Raw genomic sequence first — 18,668 nt, 5'->3', positions numbered from 1 at the left:
TCCTGTATCTTTCACTATCTCCCTCGCATTTTGCTTGCCTTCTCTCCTCCGCTATTTGTAAGGCCTCGTTGGACAGCCACTTTGCTTTCTTGCATTTCCTTTTCCTTGGGATGGTTTTCGTTGCTGCCTCCTGTACAATGTTACGAGCCTCCATCCATAGTTCTTCAGGCACTCTGTCCACCAAATCTAAATCCTTAAACCTGTTCGTCACTTCCACTGTGTACTCATAAGGGATTTGACTTAGATTGTATCTTACCGGCCCAGTGGTTTTTCCTACTTTCTTCAGTTTAAGCTTGAATTTTGCTATAAGAAGCTGATGATCTGAGCCACAGTCAGCTCCAGGTCTTGTTTTTGCTGACTGTATAGAGCTTCTCCATCTTTGGCTGCAGAGAATATAATCAATCTGATTTCGATACTGCCCATCTGGTGATGTCCATGTGTAGAGTCGTCTCTTGTGTTGTTGGAAAAGCGTGTTTGTGATGACCAGCTTGTTCTCTTGACAGAACTCTATTAGCCTTTGCCCTGCTTCGTTTTGATCTCCAAGGCCAAACTTGCCAGTTGTTCCTTTTATCTCTTGATTCCCTACTTTAGCATTCCAATCCCCTATAATGAGAAGAACATCCTTCTTTGGTGTCACTTCTATAAGGTCTTGTAAGTCTTCATAGAACTGGTCTATTTCAGTTTCTTCAGCACCAGTGGTTGGTGCATAAACTTGGATTACTGTGATGTTAAAAGGTCTGCCTTGGATTCGTATCGAGATCATTCTATCATTTTTGAGATTGCATCCCAGTACAGCTTTCGCCACTCTTTTGTTGACTATGAGGGCCACTCCATTTCTTTTACGGGTTTCTTGCCCACAGTAGTAGATGTGATGGTCATCCGAACTGAATTCGCCCATTCCCGTCCATTTTAGTTCACTGATGCCCAGGATGTCAATATTTATTCTTGCCATCTCATTTTTGACCACCTCCAACTTACCCAGGTTCATGGTTCTTACATTCCAGGTTCCTATGCAATATTTTTCTTTACAGCATTGGACTTTCCTTTCGCTTCCAGGCATATCTGCAACTGAGCGTCCTTTCGGCTTTGGCCCAGCCGCTTCATCAGCTCTGGATCTACTTGTACTTGCCCTCCGCTCTTCCCCAGTAGCATGTTGGACGCCTTCCGACCTGAGGGGCTCATCTTCCAGCGTCATAACTTTTATATGCCTGTTGTCTTTGTCCATGGAGTTTTCTTGGCAAGGATACTGGAGTGGCTTGCCGGTTCCTCCTCCAGGTGGATCACGTTTGGTCAAAACTCTCCACTATGACCTGTTCATCTTGTGTGCCCTGCTCGGCGTAGTTCATAGCTTCTCTGAGTTCTTCAAGCCCCTTCGCCACGGCAAGGCAGTGATCCATGAAGGGGAAAGAGTAATATAGCACAGTACTATACAGTGTCTACTCTTGAGTAAGTCTAATTGTGCTAATAGGCCTTAGTCCCAGGGAAGTGGGTATAGGATTGCAGGCACAATCTAAATTACTTCTATCAAGATATCAGTTTCCTCAGTAATTGGTAGATTTCTGTAACCAGTGGTCCCTTATAAGCACATCTCATAAATAGGGACTAAATTCTGTGATAATTCGAGGAAGTGTGTGAAAAAAACGATGTTGCCATTGTAGCCATAGAGTATATTCAGGGGGGGAAACAGATTATTTTCCAGGTTAGTAACTCATTTGTAAGATACGATGAAATGTTCTCTCTTTATTGCACCCTTACAAAATGGGCTTTATTATTTCAGACCATTATGCCTGTGTTGTGAGAATTGGGATGTTCATTGCACTGTGAAATGGAAGAATATGACTGATCTTTCTCAATGCATAAAGGTTGAAGGACAAAAGCATTTTCTTGAAATCCAACTATTTTTGAAAGCATCCTTCTGACCCTGAAAATAGAACAGTAGAATGATTGAATGCATCCTGAATTGAGCAGAGAATGATGTGCGGTAGTCATTACTAGGGTAGAACTGTCTTGCCAATACTGGCATATCAGGTGGTTGCTAACATTCCTCTTACTTGAGAACAAGCCTTATATTGACCTCAGTGTCACTTGCTTCTGAGTAAACCTGTGTAGGATTGCATTGTCAGGAAAGGGTTGGGACTGAATCTCTTGAAACCTTCTGCAAGCTAGCTGCAACTTCAAATGCCAAAAAATAATTGCTTGCTCAGGACTTGCACACATCAGTCCCATATTTTGGAGATGTGGCCTTTTTGTATGTTTTCGTGGTGTTTTTTTGCTTTGCTGTGTTATTATGAATTCGTTACTGTCCTAGTGTTTTGCTGTGTTATGAAATGGTTTTTGTAGCGTTTGTTTCAAATGCACCCTGCTACTTTGCTGTAAGCTGCTTTGAGCATGATTTTGCACGTGGAAAAGAGGCATACAAATAAAAATGAATGTATGGGGGGGGGCGGAAATGTATAATAGTAACATGTTAGGTAAAGGTAAAGGGACCCCTAACCATTAGGTCCAGTCGTGACTGACTCTGGGGTTGCGGCGCTCATCTCGCTTTATTGGCCGAGGGAGCTGGCGTACAGCTTCCGGGTCATGTGGCCAGCATGACTAAACCGCTTCTGGCGAACCAGAGCAGCGCACGGAAACGCCGTTTACCTTCCCGCTGGAGCGGTACCTATTTATCTACTTGCACTTTGATGTGCTTTCGAACTGCTAGGTTGGCAGGAGCAGGGACCGAGCAACGGGAGCTCACCCCGCTGTGGGGATTCAAACCACCGACCTTCTGATCGGCAAGTCCTAGGCTCTGTGGTTTAGACCACAGCGCCACCCATGTCCAGTAACATGTTATAACAGTTAATAATCAGATAAACTTAAGGGAGGATTTCTGTGTCATTCTCGTCTCGTCGTTCCGTCCACTGACTTGCCAGACGAAATGTTCCCCTGCTGCGTAAGCAAAAGTCCTTGCGCGGGACTTTCACTAATGGGACTCCTTGTTTTCTTCTTGCTGTTCCCAAGATGCGAGGCATTGAAATTAAGTAAGATTTAGTAAGAACAGAGGAGGAATTCATGTTCCCTAAGGTTAGGTCTACCATCCTTTGCAAAATATGAATAGCAGTTCTCTTGCTTCTTCTGCAAGTGGTTGTACACACTCTTGCTCAACACATAGATTTTGTACCTTTCCTCTCCTGCAGTAGTCTAGCTTGAGGTACAAAAAAAGCATTTCCTGTGAGCGGAATATACTTTCCATGTGCTGAATGTTGCCTTCTGCCTTCAGCATAGGATGCTTGAGACTTCGCACTGGAAATGAGCAGAACCATACTGTGCCTCGTAGCCTACCTGTGCTCTGGTAGCTGAGGTGCATTCCCAGCTATAGGTCTTGCTGGAGTTCCTTTCAAGGTTGACGACAAATTTATTACCTAGCTTGGCATTGCCTTGTAAAATGCACCATTTCTCCAGCCGCACTATGGATGCAACTGCCACCACAGAGGGGTCTGGAGGGAGGTGGAGAAAAGGATTGTGACCATCCAGTTCCCGCAATGGCTCCTTCCTCCACCAGATGTTGCCCCGTGGGCTTGTGCAGAACCATCTTGCCCTGAGCAATGGGGAGAAGAAGCAGTAGCAGATTTTATACAAACAAGTTGCCTTGTTGTAATAATCCCATGTACCGTATTTTTCCGTGTATAAGACCATATTTCCCCTCTATTTTTTCAAGTTTAAAATTGGGGGTCGTCTTATACATGGATAGTGCATATGGGGGATTTCTTTATTTGGAGTCCCCAAAAATTGGGTGCGTGTTATACACGGGGGGGTGTTATACATGGGAAAATACGGTAAAACACTTTTTGAAGATCACCTGTAAAGCAGTGTATAAATTACACTTAAGCAAGCAAGCAAAATGCAACTCTTTGCCACTGCATCATATTCATGGCATATGATCGCCTCCTGTTCAATCAATAGCCTAGGTTTCCCTTCCTTTATTTCCTCTAGCTGTTGATTACTCAGCTTATATTAAAAATATTTTCTCATTCTCCAACCAAGCACGATTTGTGAAATCCTCTTTACTGCAGACTGAAGCAAAACAACCTCTTCGTACGTGTGCATTAAAAATACTTGACGTTTCCCCAGTGTTGTTAGGCAATTCAGTGTCCAATTGGCATGTATGCTGAACCGATGGTGCCTGATAAATATGATCATGAGCATACATTCCATGTCCTTTGTATTCTCTTTTCCTTTACTTGTTTGAAAATCATCACAGGAGCTCAGCTGGTAGAGCATGAGACTATTAATCACAGCGTTCATAGTTCGAGATGATTGCATTTCACAGGGGGCTGGACTACTACATGACCCTTGTGGTCCTTCCCAATGCTACAATTCTATGACTCTAGGAGTACAACATGTGAAAAGCCTTTCTTCTTCCTTCATGGCTCATTCTAAGAGTTCCTAAAGTAGGAGGCCAAATTCTTGTTGTCTGTGTGTAACAGAACAATGGTAATATCTCCAACCACTGTAAATCCTCTGGAGGTAAATTTACCAACTGAACCTGTTAGGAGTGCAGCATTTCAGAGTGTTTAGTACAAAAGCCGCTTGTATCAATGTGGGTTAGAATAGTCGCTTCCTCTTTGGCTGTGTCACAGCTGTTAGTGGTGAGGCTGAATGGAGAAAACCCCTTATCCAGTATCCTAAGAGCAATGCCAGAGCCTGTGTAGTCTCGCTCTACTGCACTTCGATATCCTCTGAGGGGAATTTAAAAGTTGCCAGTAGTAAGTGGATCAGAGCTGAAGGGCTCTGTCTCATTTGCCAAGTGTAGCAACACCATGCTCTTGTTTGCTAAATCTAGATGTTCCCCATTGTAAATCAGCCCTGTTTTGTATCACTGCAGCAAAGATGCGTTGTTGAGATCAGCGTGCATCTGTACGTTACTTTGGGGCTCTATTTCAAATGATAAAATCAGCTGCAAGAAAATCCGCGCACTGCTTATTTGAAGATTTTGTCCAGCTCAAAAGCCTAATAAAGTCTCTTACTAATTAAAACAAAAACCACAACCGCAGCAGAAAGATTGTAGAACCGATTGTAGGAACAGAATTATGCTGGACCATCACAGTTTTAGAAAATCTTACTAGACTTTTTTGGCTACAAAATTCTTCTTTCTGCTTATTGTTGGCCTCATCGGTTTTTGAAGTCTCATCTGTCTCTTCAGATAGTTAATTGTACTTGCCAGAAAACTAGCATTGCCAGTGAGTGACTGAGAATAGATTGTTAATGGAGATATCCGTCTGCACTCTACCTAAAAGATGAGGGATTTGGCAAGATCTGAAACTGCAGTTTCAGTGATCAGCTTAGGCAGTAACAACTGCATTGTAAGCAGTTTTCCCAATATTGTCCTAATTGTAGCGCATAAGGATTTCTGGACAATGAGAGACATGTTAGCGGAACTCTGTGCTCTTGATCACTTGGCTTGCTGCAGCGATAACCTGTGCTCAAGCGTCACAATTCAAGGGTGACCTTCACAGAGCCTGGGAAGGAAATCTTGTTTGCCCAGTGTCCCAGGATAATTAGGAATGGTTGCTGGAGCAACATAGCATCCTCAGAAAATACCAAAGGGGCAACCAAGATGCCAGTTGGAGGATTGCAGCTAAATTGGCAAACAGCTTCAGGAATCAAATACTTTTTACCAGTTACAGTCACTTCCTCCTTCCCCCTGGCTGCTGAATTAAGAAATAGAAACAGCAAACAAAGGGGAGGAGGAAGTACAAGTCTACTTGCAAGTAAATCTTAATAATTTCACCATAGCGTAAGTGTGCATAGGGGTTCCAACTAAAAACCCGAAGCATGTTTAATAACAAATCACGTGGGAGAGACGCAGGCTTGGAAGTAGTTTGCAACTCTGATAGTTGCTTCAGACAGCTATCAAATATAATTTGATATATTTTTGGGCTTGGATCCAAAATGGGGCTTGCTGATCCAGTTATCAGCAGCTGATTTTGGTTGCTTGATGACTGTGGTGTGCAGAACAAGGTCCATGCCTTATTACAAACACAAATCATAATCATAATTATTATTAAGACAAATTCAGTTGTACTCGGTTGTTGATAAATTTATGAAGTTTGGTGCGGGAAGAAGACGAAGAAGAGGAGTTTGGATTTGATATCCCGCTTTATCACTACCCTAAGGAATCTCAAAGCGGCTAACAATCTCCTTTTCCCTTCCTCCCCCACAACAAACACTCTGTGAGGTGAGTGGGGCTGAGAGAGTTCAGAGAAGTGTGACTGGCCCAAGGTCACCCAGCAGCTGCATATGGAGGAGCGGGAATGCGAACCCGGTTCACCAGATTACGAGTCTACCGCTCTTAACCACTACACCACACTGGCTCTCTCCAGAAAATGGTGTGAGGATTTGTAATGTCTTTCTTTTTGCAATACATGTGAGTCCCAGGAGAATATTGCTTCCCATGATACAATCCAGCCATCAGCACTTACTCTTCTTCTTCACTTCTTCAGGTGTGACTGCAGTCAAAGGAGATAAGAGAAGAGCCACTGTAGTGTTGCAAGGGTGATTTATGATGAATCAGTTGATGAGATGGTTCTTACCTCCCAGTGTATATAAAAGCAAGCTCCTGTTTTAGGACTTCTCCACACTGGAGAGATTACAGTGTGTTTGCAGCTGTTTGCATTCCCATTTCATTTGTATCATCCACATGACGTTACCCTCAAACAAGGCCAGTTTTAATGCTCTCGTCCTGTACATTCAGATATGGAGATAATCCAAACTGCTCCACTTAGCATCACAGATAATTTATTTCAGTGTTTTTGGGTGGGTGGATCAATTGTCACTTTTTTGCTACTCCCCTTTCCATGTCCACTACTTCCTCAATGCTTTCCTTTATTTCCTTTATCTAGCTGCTGTGCTTGCAACCATTTTTTGGTATGCTCCTGAGCAGAAGAGAGAGAGAATTGTTTCCATCCCTCATATTTATACAAAAACCAAAAAAATGGCAAAAGCGTGTGCTGAGAATTTACAGTGGCCTGATGGTGTGCTTTTGTGTACTCCCTGGGGGGGGGATTTAAACAAAAAAACAAAGTGTCCATGTTGCTTAATTGGCAAAATCAAATCAACACATTAGAAGGCGAAGAGGGGGAAAAAGGGAACATTTACTAGTATGAATAGGGACATGGGTGGCACTGTGGTCTAAAGCACTGAGCCTCTTGGGCTTGCCGATCGGAAGGTTGGCAGTTTGAATCTGCGCGACGGGGTGAGCTCCCATTGCTTTGTCCCAGCTTCTGCAAACCTTGCAGTTCGAAAAGCATACTAGCGCAAGTGGAGAAATAGGTACCGCTGCGGTGGGAAGGTAAATGGCATTTCCGTGTGCTCTGGGACCCGTCACGGTGTCTTGTTGTGTCAGAAGCAGTTTAGTCATGACCCAGAAAGCTGTCTGTGGACAAATGGCGGCTCCCTCAGTCTGAAAAGCGAGATGAGCACTGCATAGTTGAATTCAGCTGGACTTAACCGTCCAGGGGTCCTTCACCTTTTTACCTTACTAGTATTAATGGAAAAGACTGAAGTCACTTCTTATGTACAAATTCAAATACATGCAAGTGTAGACTAATCTGGTCTAATTCAAAAGGGGGGAAACTGGATTAACAACTAAATAATGCTCGGATTTGAACAAATCCTTCCAATTTCCCTCCCTCGCTGCCTTTATTTGAGTCAGGACTTGGCTCTGTAATTTATAGTGTCTATTAGACTGACAGGAGTCTTTCCTGGTAATCTTTAATGACAAGTTCGCAGACACTATGGTTAAATTATACAGTACACATGTGTACTGTAAATAACAACTGCTTCTCATTCATTCTGTCAAGGCAACAAATGATGGCATCTCTAAAACCTTAAGCATCTTTGCATTTAGTATATTTAGGAATGTTGTATGGTAAATAGAGAACAAATACTCTTTTTCATAGGCTTATAATAATTATATTTCCTCATGCTGTTGTCCTTTTACTGTGGTGCCAGTCACGTTGCCAGATGATTTCCCAAGATAAGTCGTTGATTCTGTATGATCTATAAAACTGCACTCATCTTTTTTTATACGCAGCACCAATTCTCACTGGGTTAAGAAGATCAGCCCTCCCTGAAGCTATTTTTCCTGAGGTAAAAAGTTTTCTGTTTGCCTTGAATGCTGAGCAGATGCTGCTGCAGGCTTTTGAAAAACATGAGTTCTTACTTTATATTCATTTTTCCTTACAAGATCCAGTGGCAAAAAAAATAAATAAAAATATTTGTGCATATAATATAGCAAATCAGCATGGTGAACAATGATCTGTATAGCCAGAAAGTCTGAAATAGGGCTGTGCTTTTGTAAACAAAGAGGTTGAAATTCTGTGCACATTTAATTGTGGGGCTTATGACTAAAGCTCATACCCAGTCAATAAGCTTCTTCAGTCCCTGTTAATTTGTGTTCAGCCTTTACCAATTATTTTGGAAATTAATGGAGGATCCTATAGAGATCTCTAAAGTTGACTTATTAAACATAATTGTCTAGCAGTTTGTAGGGATCTTTTGGGCTTGAACCCCTGAGATTAAGAGTCTCATGCTCTGCCACCAGGTTTTTAAAAAATAAACAAATAAATAAATAATAATAAATAGAAATCATGAGGAGAAGATAGGAAGAAGTCCTCTTTAATTTTGCAAAAGGTGCAACTTTTGCCTAGAACTTGCACATGCTCAACCCAGCATGGTGAGGTTGAGGCAGTTATTGCCCATGGTGGAGAATTTTTTGTCCCTATGTGAGGCAGAGTCATAGCCCCATGGTAGAGCACACACCTTGTAAGCAGAAGATGAGATGAGAAAGATGAGAAGATGAGAAAGTGTTCTCTGGCAGAGAGCCTGGTTGGAAAGCCAGTCAGAGCTGATAATAAGAGGCTAGATGGATCTGACTTGGTTTAAGACATTTTCCTGCGGTTTGTTCTAGCGCCTTACCTAGCTGTATTTGCAGAGTGCGCGGTTTGTTCGAGCTCCGAACAAAGCATGCAAAACTCCTGGTAAGTGTGTTTACCATTGCATCCCTATGGGGGACCTGGATGTTTCGTATTGGTATATTACAAACTAAAATGTAAAACAGTGCTCGCATTTCAAGAGCTATTCCTTTTGCCTGTCTTTGTTTCCTTTGGATCTCATTCATGAAACTTTTAAAGTCTACAGGGACTCCTGAGATTGTAAATAGCAGTGAAGGTAGCAACAACACAGAGTTAGTGTCTACTTGTAATGATTTTTGGCGCGTCATATTTTCTGTCCACTTTTTGAGTTAAGTGTTAAAACATCCAGGGTTGACTTATTTTCATATCATTACTTGATGGCTGCTTGACATTTATTCTGTTGTGCTCACCCTTAATGTGACTTAGTGAATTCTACCTCTTTTACATTTGATGTAGATAACACATTTTAGAATAGTACTAGAAGGAGGTACAAATAATTATAATCCTCTTTTGAAATGGAGAAAATGACCATTTTAGAGATTATTATTTTTTCTTCTCTACTTAGTTGCGACTCATCCAGTCCAGCTACTACTACCTACTTAATTGTCTTTTGATTTTGGTGATCCGTGTTCAGATCTATTTTCTAAGAGTTTGTTAGAAAATCACGACATTATTTTTGGTATTGTATGATGGCCGTTATTATTAGACTGCAAAAAAAAATTTCTGCAGAGCACTTTACTTGCCTTTTCCTATTACTGTAATGGAAAACGGGCTCCGTGAGCCAGGATTCTGACCATGTTTTTTAGGCACTTAGTCATCATTCTGTATGCAAAGCAAGTGCATTGGTGAGTCACTGTCTTCCTGAGGTATAGTAAAAAAAGAAAGAAAGAAAGAAAGAAAGAAAGAAAGAAAGAAAGAAACAACAGCAGAGAAGTGATCCAGCATCTTACACAAATACTGTCTTGTTCTGAGTCACTTCTGCTTACATCATTGACAAAAATAACTTTGTGCAGCTCTAAAATCTTATTAGCTCTCTCACAAAATGCTCCATTAATAAATTCCACTTCCAGTGTTTCGTTACTGGTAATGATTCAGGATGCAGCCTTACCCATCATTTAATGGCTTGTTAGTATTAAAAATTGTGCCTTGGCACCTACTGGATTCTGCTGTACTTGTGGTACAGCATAATAGCAGTGCGCTACAAGTCATTGTTCAGCATGCGAAATGGGCGCACACTGATGCTGTAGTTGTGCAAAAAGTGACAGCTAAATTTGCACCCTGTCATAAAGGTTGTGCCAGTTTGCGTAGCTGTCAAGCCTGATCTGTTCTCTGAGACAGACCACGGCCAGGGATTAAGTTCTGGACCAGAAAGGCAGAAATCCAAAGAGCCAAAAGCAAGACAAGGTCAAAAGTAGGTAGGTAGGAACATTTTCCCAGGGCATTATTCGGCCACCTGCCCTGCTAAGTTCATTGGTAACAATGAACCGATGCAAATTGCAAATGCAATATTAGGCAAACTTGGCAGTTCCAAGGTTTTTAGCTTGGTTTACTAAAATACAAGTAAAGTGAATATGCTAAATTAGTTAATTCTGTGGTGCCACCAGAAAATCTTTTGATGCAAAGATAAATATTTCCTGTGCAAATCGCCTTCTTCCAGATCAAGGGAGTCTGTGCCTGCTTGGTGAGTTGGGCAGACTGGGGAATTGACTTGGATGTAAGACCTTTATGGTAATGACTTTTATGAAGCCTGGTGTGTTCTAGATGTTGTGTAAGAGGCAAATGGTGGGAGACTAGTTGCTATATGCTCTAGTTGAAAACCCTTCCTCCCATGCCTTACACCAGCTTGCCTTCCAGTTGCCTTTTGTCCTGTAAAGAATTATCCTCCAAACAAAAACAACTCAAATGAAATGTTTATTAAACACTAAATTCAAACTAATACAGTTTTAAAATGGCTAATATTTCATTTCTTGCTTCTTCTTCTTTTTTGCTTTAGGTCTGAATGATTCTTCAGGAAACCTGAAGTAAACCATGACAGGTAGAACAAACTTGTTATGAATATCACATTTTCGCTGCTAGGATATCAAACGTTATATGGCATTAAGAAATCTTCAGCAGAGGAGTGTGGTTCTGGTCATGGCATAAGTGTGCACGGTAATGTGTGCAAGCCAAGGCTATGGTTGGGTTGTGACACAGAGAGAAATGCCCGATTCTCCCCATAATGTGTAAAGACCCGGTGGCTAATTTTGACCTCCAGATGTTTGTCTGCAGCTTCCATCAGCCCCAGTCAGCATGGTCTTTGTTCAGGCTTACTGGCAGCTGGAGTCAAGCAACATCTGGAGGGCCACAGATTAGCCACCCTTGGTTTCAAGCAGGGTTTCCCAAACTTGGGTCTCCAGCTGTTTTTGGACTACAGTACCCATCATCCCTGACCACTGGTCCTGCTAGCTAGGGATGATGGGAGTTGTAGTCCAAAAAACAACAACTGGAGACCCAAGTTTGGAAAACCTTGGTTTAGAGCAAGCGGCAAATGCATCAGATAGCTCATGTCCAAATGTGCAAAAGGTAGAGGCAAATCTTCTTTGTGCGTGGGTGTGCATTGTTGACAATCCAGCAAGGGAATCCACATGCATAAGCAGGTTTTGCACACACACCTATGCTAGATGCAGGCATGTCTCTATAGCACTTGTAGCTGATACTTTAGTGAAAGCATACCTATATTTTACCAGTACAGTTGTACCTTGGTTTAAGAACAGCTTAGTTTATGAACAACTTGGATTAAGAACGTTGCAAACCCAGAAGTAGGTGTTTTGGTTTGTGAACTTTGCCTTGGAATAAGAACATGTTCCGCTTCCTGTTGAGTGTGTTCCATTTGTAAATTGAGTCTCCCTGCTGCTATGGGAAAGCACACCTTGGTTTAAGAACACTTTGGTTTAAGAACGGACTTCTGGAACGGATTAGGTTCGTAAACCAAGGTACCACTGTAATATGGTACATGAAAATATTTTGTTAATTTCATCATGCAGTTAGCCCGAACTAATGCAAAGCAGCACATTCTATCAGCCCAGCTATGTAAGGCAAAGTAATATTATTGATTTGGTGAGATTTAAGCGGATGGAAGACACAAACTCAGAGACATTTGTATGTTTGCAGTGCTTATATTGATCTTATCATTTAGCTGCCACAAGAGTAAAGGAAACAAAGACCCTTATTGCTTTTTCTCTGCTTATGCAATGTGTGCATGCATTTTTTATTTTAGAAAGGTCTGCTTAGTCTATATGTATTTTCACAGAGTACATGATATCACTAAATTCAAAACCCTCTAATCTCAGCCTATCTGACTTGTAGTAATTTTGTCACAATGTCTCTTATCATTATCTTCAAGGGCAATTCCAATTAATTAAGGGTGGAACAGTAGCCTGGGTCCTTTAAAAAGAACAAAAGCAAGGCCAGAGTGTGCATCAATTTGCATTCGTGAATAAGTCAATTTAATTAGGATTGCTACCGCCTTCTCTGAATTTTATAGTAATGGAAACTGCTGCATGCATACTGCTTAGGCGCCAACATTTCCTTGATGCTCAGTATGGTATTTTCTTAACACCTCCAGATAGTGTTAAAGCACTGTGAATACTTGTGTGTATATCCAATAGGGTTTCTTTGGTTGAGGTTTGGGAGAGAGTGGGAAACAGTTGACATGCCGTTAAAGAGCTTACATTAGCAAAGGGAAGTTGGAGAAGTGTGTCTTGAAGATGAAATGGAATGCAGTCTGTGATCAAAGCCCCAATCTTTGTTTTGAAAGCTAAATGATGATGGGTGCTTTCCACTTTTATCAATGGACCACTTCTGTAGTTGTTGTTGTTTCGTCGTTTAGTCGTGTCCGACTCTTCGTGACCCCATGGACCCGTATTTTCATGTTCTTGTCGTGGTTTCATTATCTCTTCTAGAAAATGCAAAATGTTTTCCTAGCACTGTGCATTTCTAGCTTGTCTCTAGCATGTGCATTTAATTCTGTGGGAGTCTCTCTCTCTCTCTCTCTCTGTGTGTGTTCACTTCCCAATAACTGACTAGTTACATCAAGACAGGGAACTTCCTATACTCAAATTAAAATGCAGACGTGGGTCTCTCAGTGGGGTGGGGCCACTGTTCTAGTTTCCTGGAAGCAGCCTTGCTGAGGCTTTACTGAGAGAGAAAGAGGGAGAACCAGGTGGAGGTGAGATTACGGCTGATGCAAGCACACTGGGGGAGTCAATCCATTGCTCCATCACTTCATCTCCACAGCCCTGACCTTTCTGCCACCACATCCCTTCCCCTTCTCCTCCCGGTAATCAGTAGCAATGCTGATGCTGGGAAGCTATCATTGCAGTTCAGCCCACAGCCCGAGCTCCTTCAGGTTCAGTTTATGTAGATTAGTCCTATCGCACAATGCGCTTTACATAACTTCTAACAGCAGCACAGAAGAGATTCCTTTCCCAATATCCTTTCAAAGCATGATACCCATGCTGATTCTAATTCATGTTAATGCTTGTGAGCAGAGAACCAATGGAAGGTTAGATACTAGAGATTAATAAATCCAGTATTGAAATAAGATTTTATATATAACCCCCTTCATCTCCTTTTTTTTTTTGTCCAGAACATTTCAAGTATCTCCCCTGATATTCATTTCTTTTATTCCTGACTTACAGTTGCCAACTCATCCTTGTGTGCCTGTTTTAGGATGCTCCAGGTACTGGGAATAGCAATGAATATCAAAATTGGCCATATAACTCTTTTGCTCATTATTTAACAGTTTTATAATCACATTTTAAGAGACAAATCTTGACAAAGCAGATTACAAGATGCACAACAAAACATAACAAATGAAGCATAATTTAAAAACAACTTAAGCCAGTATAAAGTAGGCTTGCATGACCTAACCGTAGAAAGAGAGATGACACCATTTCCGCAGCTCAGTTTAGAATTAGTCACTGAAGGTCATGGCAAAAAGATGGGCCTTTAAAAATATTGAGGGGTGAGACTTGCCTAATCTTAATGAGGCTAACCCCTGCAGTCAGTTTGCAGGCTACATCTGCTTCTCATTGCATTTATTGATCAGTAACACTTGCATGAGTATAAGGGCTTGCCACACTTTGGATTGTCCCATGCTCTCCAAGCATGAGTCTGAGCAGTTTTGGCTTTGCGCCACTGCTTTCCCCTGAAAAACCTGCCATTAAAACCAGAACAAATGGCAATCCTTGGATACCTGATTGCCATTTCTTCTGATTCAATGGTAAACCGCAGGTTTTCTTGTGGGGGGCGGAGCGGCGGAGCAAACAGAAGTGTGAAAGAGCCCTAAGTTGACCTAACTTTCCGAGTCGGTTTTGCAGTTGACTCCATTACAGTTCATGTAAACCTCCTTGAATAATGTTATACGTCTACAGGTTTGCTTTAAAAAGGGTTAGGACTTTTCTGTTGGGAGGGGTTAATTATGATGAACTTTTGATATCAGTTAATTTACATAGAATTGCCACCTTTACGTACTTGAGGACTTGTCAACATAGTGATGAGATAAGCGCTGTGTATTTCCTGAGATGGGCCTTGACATTTTGCATGCCGCAGCATTCACTTGATTGAAGAGCACTGGAAGATAGTGCTTCATTTTCTTCAGTGTGTATATATTCACGTGTGTGTTTGGGTGTAAATCTCCCCTTCTCTCTCTTGAAAAAGTCAGTAAGTTTAAACCAGGTTATTGACCTATATAGCCTGTAAAAGTGCTTCAGCCTTGTCTTTATTAAATATTTTGAGACTTCAGGCGTTTAGGCCTAGCGTCATATTTTTCGCTCTATAGGATGCACCCGACCATAGGACGCACCTTGTTTTAGAGGGGGAGAACAAGAAAAAAAATTCTCCCCCTTTCTGCTCAGCACCCCTTCAGCGAAGCGGCAGGAGAAACGGAGCCCCTTCCATTTCTCCTCCCGCTTCGCTGAAGGGGCGCTGTGCAGCTCTCCCTCTCTGCTGAAGCCAGGAAAGTCTTGCTCTCCCGGCTTCAGCAAAAGGAACACAAAGCCTTCGGAGCGCGGAGGGAGCGCTCCCTCTGCGTTTTGGAGGCTCCGCGTTGCTATCACTGAAGCCAAGGAGCCTGCATTCGCTCCATAGGACGCACACACATTTCCCCTTAATTTTTGGAGGGGAAAAAGTGCGTCCTATAGAGCGAAAAATACGGTAATTTGTACAACGATATGGCATGGTCCAGTTAAAGTCAAGCACCTTAATTTCAGTAGCAGAGGATTAACATGCTTATTTTTTTTTCTATTGAAACCAGTGGAACCTAAAAGTGCTTAAATTTGGTTGGATCATGTATTTTGTTCCGTAATATTGATGGTGTAAGAGATAGGGCTTAGAATGCAACAACTAACATTATGCATCATATTGCAAGCAACCAACGTGAGTAGAAATCTATTTGGAACTTCGCAGGAATGAAAGTGCCCTTGAGTTTTTTCTGAATTTCGTACGCATCAGGTACCAGTGTAATAGGTGGGCCGGTGGGGTTCTGCTGGTGTGAATTTCACTAGGATTGTGAAACTGGAATCTTGTGAGAATATTTGACAGCCATGTTGTTTTCAGCAGCACTGCTGTACTATGTCACCGAACGATAACTTTGTCCTAACCTTGAGGGAGAAATTCATGTCTTTCTCCTTATCCTTGACCTTTCCCGAGACTTCCCTACAGCCTTTTAATTATTAATAATAGTCAGATTACTTTTTATGATTTAATAGTCCATTCTAGTAGGGGCCAAACATCAGCATAAGTTTGCATGTTAAGCCTGCAGACATATATCAACACACATTATCAGGCTTGCTGTGTGGTTTTATTTTTAAAACAGTTGGTAGAGCATGAGTCTCTTAATTTCAGGGACTCGTACCCCATATTGGGCAAAGATACATGCATTGCAAAGGGTTGGACTGTATCACCCCCATGGTCCCCCCTTCCAACGCTTACAATTAAACGATTCTATGATATTACTCTGATAAATTTGGTTATAGTATTTGTTTGTTTCCTCCTAAGGGAGGAAGCATGGGGTAATGTCAAATGTTTAAGAAAGATGTGTCAAGTGGATTATAGAAAAGTTGTGAAATAGTAAAATAGCACTCAGTCCTGCAAGAATTGTAACGTAACGGGCAGAAGATGTTGACACATAGAGCCCTTGATTATTTGTGGGACAAGGATCTCACAACTCTCAAGGAGCCACAGAATATCCACGCTGGATTGGTTGTACTAACACATAATTGGTACAGCCAAGGTACACTGTAAGACTGCATCCTGGTCACCGCTTCTCTTCAAACACTTGACTGTTAATCCATTTGTGTGTGTCTCGTCAGGGAAATGTGGGCCAATGCTCATGTACAGCAGTTCAAACACAGGCAGCCCACTGCTGTTAGAACAGGGGTCGGCAAAGTTTTTGTGGCTTGGGCCAGTTCACGGTCCCGCAGACACCGTGGGGAACTGGAGTGTGTGCACACGCGCAAACGCTATTTCCAGCGCTCCTTCCGGCCCAGAGGAGGCGTGTGCAGCTTCCCATTGGCTGCACGAGCTTCCTGCAGCCAATGGGAAGCCATCCAGCATTGCGAAAGGCGGTCCCCGCTCTGCTCTGCGCCGGTTTAGCGCGGCGCACGGGAGCCAACTGAGCGGGCGTTGGGGATTTCATGGGCCGATTAAACGACCCTAGGCCTTAGGTTGCCGACCCCTGTGTTAGACGCACCCAGTTAGGACTCTTGATGGTTTATGCTTGCAGGTACCCCACAGGCATCTGGTTGGCCACTGTGAGAACAGGATGCTGGACTAGATGGGCAGCAGGATCTTCTTAACATTCTTAAAAATATAGCCAGACTTTATTTTGTGGGAGACAAGGGATTAAATTTCATGCAATAGGATGGATGCAAGGCTTTGGAACAAACAAGCAGGGCAAACAGCTGATGGGAGTTCCTGATCCTTTTCTACAGCTGCAGTGTGTTCATTCCAGCAATTCCCTTTTTGTTTAAACACTTCATTACTAGGCTGCACTGCCGAAAGGCCAGTGCTGTCTGGGAAAGCCACTTACTTTTTTGTTCAGTTAGTTATTTCTTCTCCATAACTATGTGCTTAAAAGATCCTATCAGCTCTTCACTCACTGCTATACTTAGCAATGCATTTGCAAAATGGTTATTTTACTCCCCCTTATGAAGCCAAAATAACGCAATGACTCAATTCTGTCCTGAATCAGTGTCTCTCCGTCCTGATAATCCTATATTTGTATTGGGTTTTGTAACAGCTGAGCTACTACTACAACAGCAGCAGCAGCAGCAGTCTTTAACTCTTTGCGCTGCTTGCTATAAGGGCAGCATATACAGTGGTACCTCAGGTTAAGTACTTAATTCGTTCTGGAGGTCCGTACTTAACCTGAAACTGTTCTTAACCTGAAGCACCACTTTAGCTAGTGGGGCCTCCCACTGCCGCCGCGCCGCCGGAGCACGATTTCCGTTCTCATCCTAAAGCAAAGTTCTTAACCTGAAGCGCTATTTCTGGGTTAGCGGAGTCTGTAACCTGAAGCGTATGTAACCCGAGGTACCACTGTAAATGTCAGGAAGAACATTAGCACTTCCTGTCAGACATTATTGTGCACACTTGCTTCCCTACCTGGAAAAAGTTTGTACCAAGGAAAAATGTAATTAATGTATAGAATGGCCCTAGGAATTGATGAAATAATGCATGTTGAATCCACAGCTTTTAACAGTTGGTTGTTAAAAAATGAATTCACGAGATACTGGAGTTAGCTGGAGGGTAGAGGGGTCTTGTGCTTGGGTCCTTCTTCTGGGCTTCCCAAGAACATCTCTTTGGCCACTGTGAGAACAGGATGCTGGACTAGATGAGCCATGGGCCTGATCCAGCAGCGCTCTTCTTATGCTGTATATTTCAAAGTTTTATTCAAACGCTTGTACTCAACTTCTGTGGCTTTTAGGGCTGGGTGATATATCGATACAGCGTCCAAAAGCAGTTTGAAATCCGTATTTTGATATCAGTTTCATGGCAATATATCACGAATCATGATGTGCGTTAGGGCTGAGCGATATATATATAATCCAAAACCGGTTTCAAGTCCCCATCATGATATTGGTTTCATAATTTTTGACCTGGCAATATATTGTGAATCATGATGTTTGTTTGTGTCTGCTATGCAAAAATCACAACATGGGGAAAACCGTGAAGCCAACCAATGCCTTTACGTAGCTCCATCCTTATTTGAGACATTGTGAAATATCAGTATATTGCAGTGTTCAGCTGGTGATGTATCTGGTTGAGAAACAGATATTGCCCAGCCCTGCTGTTTGCTTCTACATAGTTCCACCCTTGTTTCAAACATTGTGATGTATTGGTATATCACGATGTTTAGCTGGTGATATATCATGATGTTGGAAGACCATATATGACCCAGCAGTTTTAAAGTTGGATTGTACTTATGGTAGGATTATATCAGACTTTTCTGCACAGGCCATCTCTCGTCTTACAGCTATGTATAGACATGTAGATAATAATGGAGCTGTGTGTTAATGGGTTTTGAACCAATGTTCATATGGCAGGAAACGGTTAACAAGGTAAAGACAGAGCTGAAAATGGCATTGAGAAGCCCAGTGCAAAGTTGTTTCTGAAACCCTTTTGAGTAGTTCATGCGATTTTTATTGACAGTTGAAGCCATAATCTCTG

At 42.2% G+C, this 18,668-nt stretch overlaps 1 protein-coding gene across 14 annotated transcripts in view; it reads left to right on the top strand.

Moving 5' to 3' along the window:
* OSBPL6 (oxysterol binding protein like 6) overlaps window positions 1-18,668 on the top strand; it is a 95,566-nt gene that overhangs the window by 14,634 nt on the left and 62,264 nt on the right. For 9 of the 14 annotated variants that reach the window (XM_053409910.1, XM_053409933.1, XM_053409840.1 and 6 more), the window contains exon 2: window positions 10,951-10,992. The exons of 1 other annotated variant lie outside the window; for it this stretch is intronic. The gene's annotated coding sequence lies outside the window, so the exon portion shown is untranslated. Of the gene's footprint in view, window positions 1-8,077; window positions 8,134-8,953; window positions 9,024-10,950; window positions 10,993-18,668 lie in introns of all 14 variants that reach the window. 4 more of the 14 variants (XM_053409848.1, XM_053409867.1, XM_053409857.1 and 1 more) reach the window with 2 other exon arrangements.

The sequence above is a fragment of the Podarcis raffonei genome, chromosome 1, assembly GCF_027172205.1.
Source record: "Podarcis raffonei isolate rPodRaf1 chromosome 1, rPodRaf1.pri, whole genome shotgun sequence".
Lineage (NCBI taxonomy): Eukaryota > Metazoa > Chordata > Lepidosauria > Squamata > Lacertidae > Podarcis > Podarcis raffonei.
Note: the sequence above shows the minus strand (reverse complement) of the source record. Positions and strands in the feature narration are given on the sequence as shown.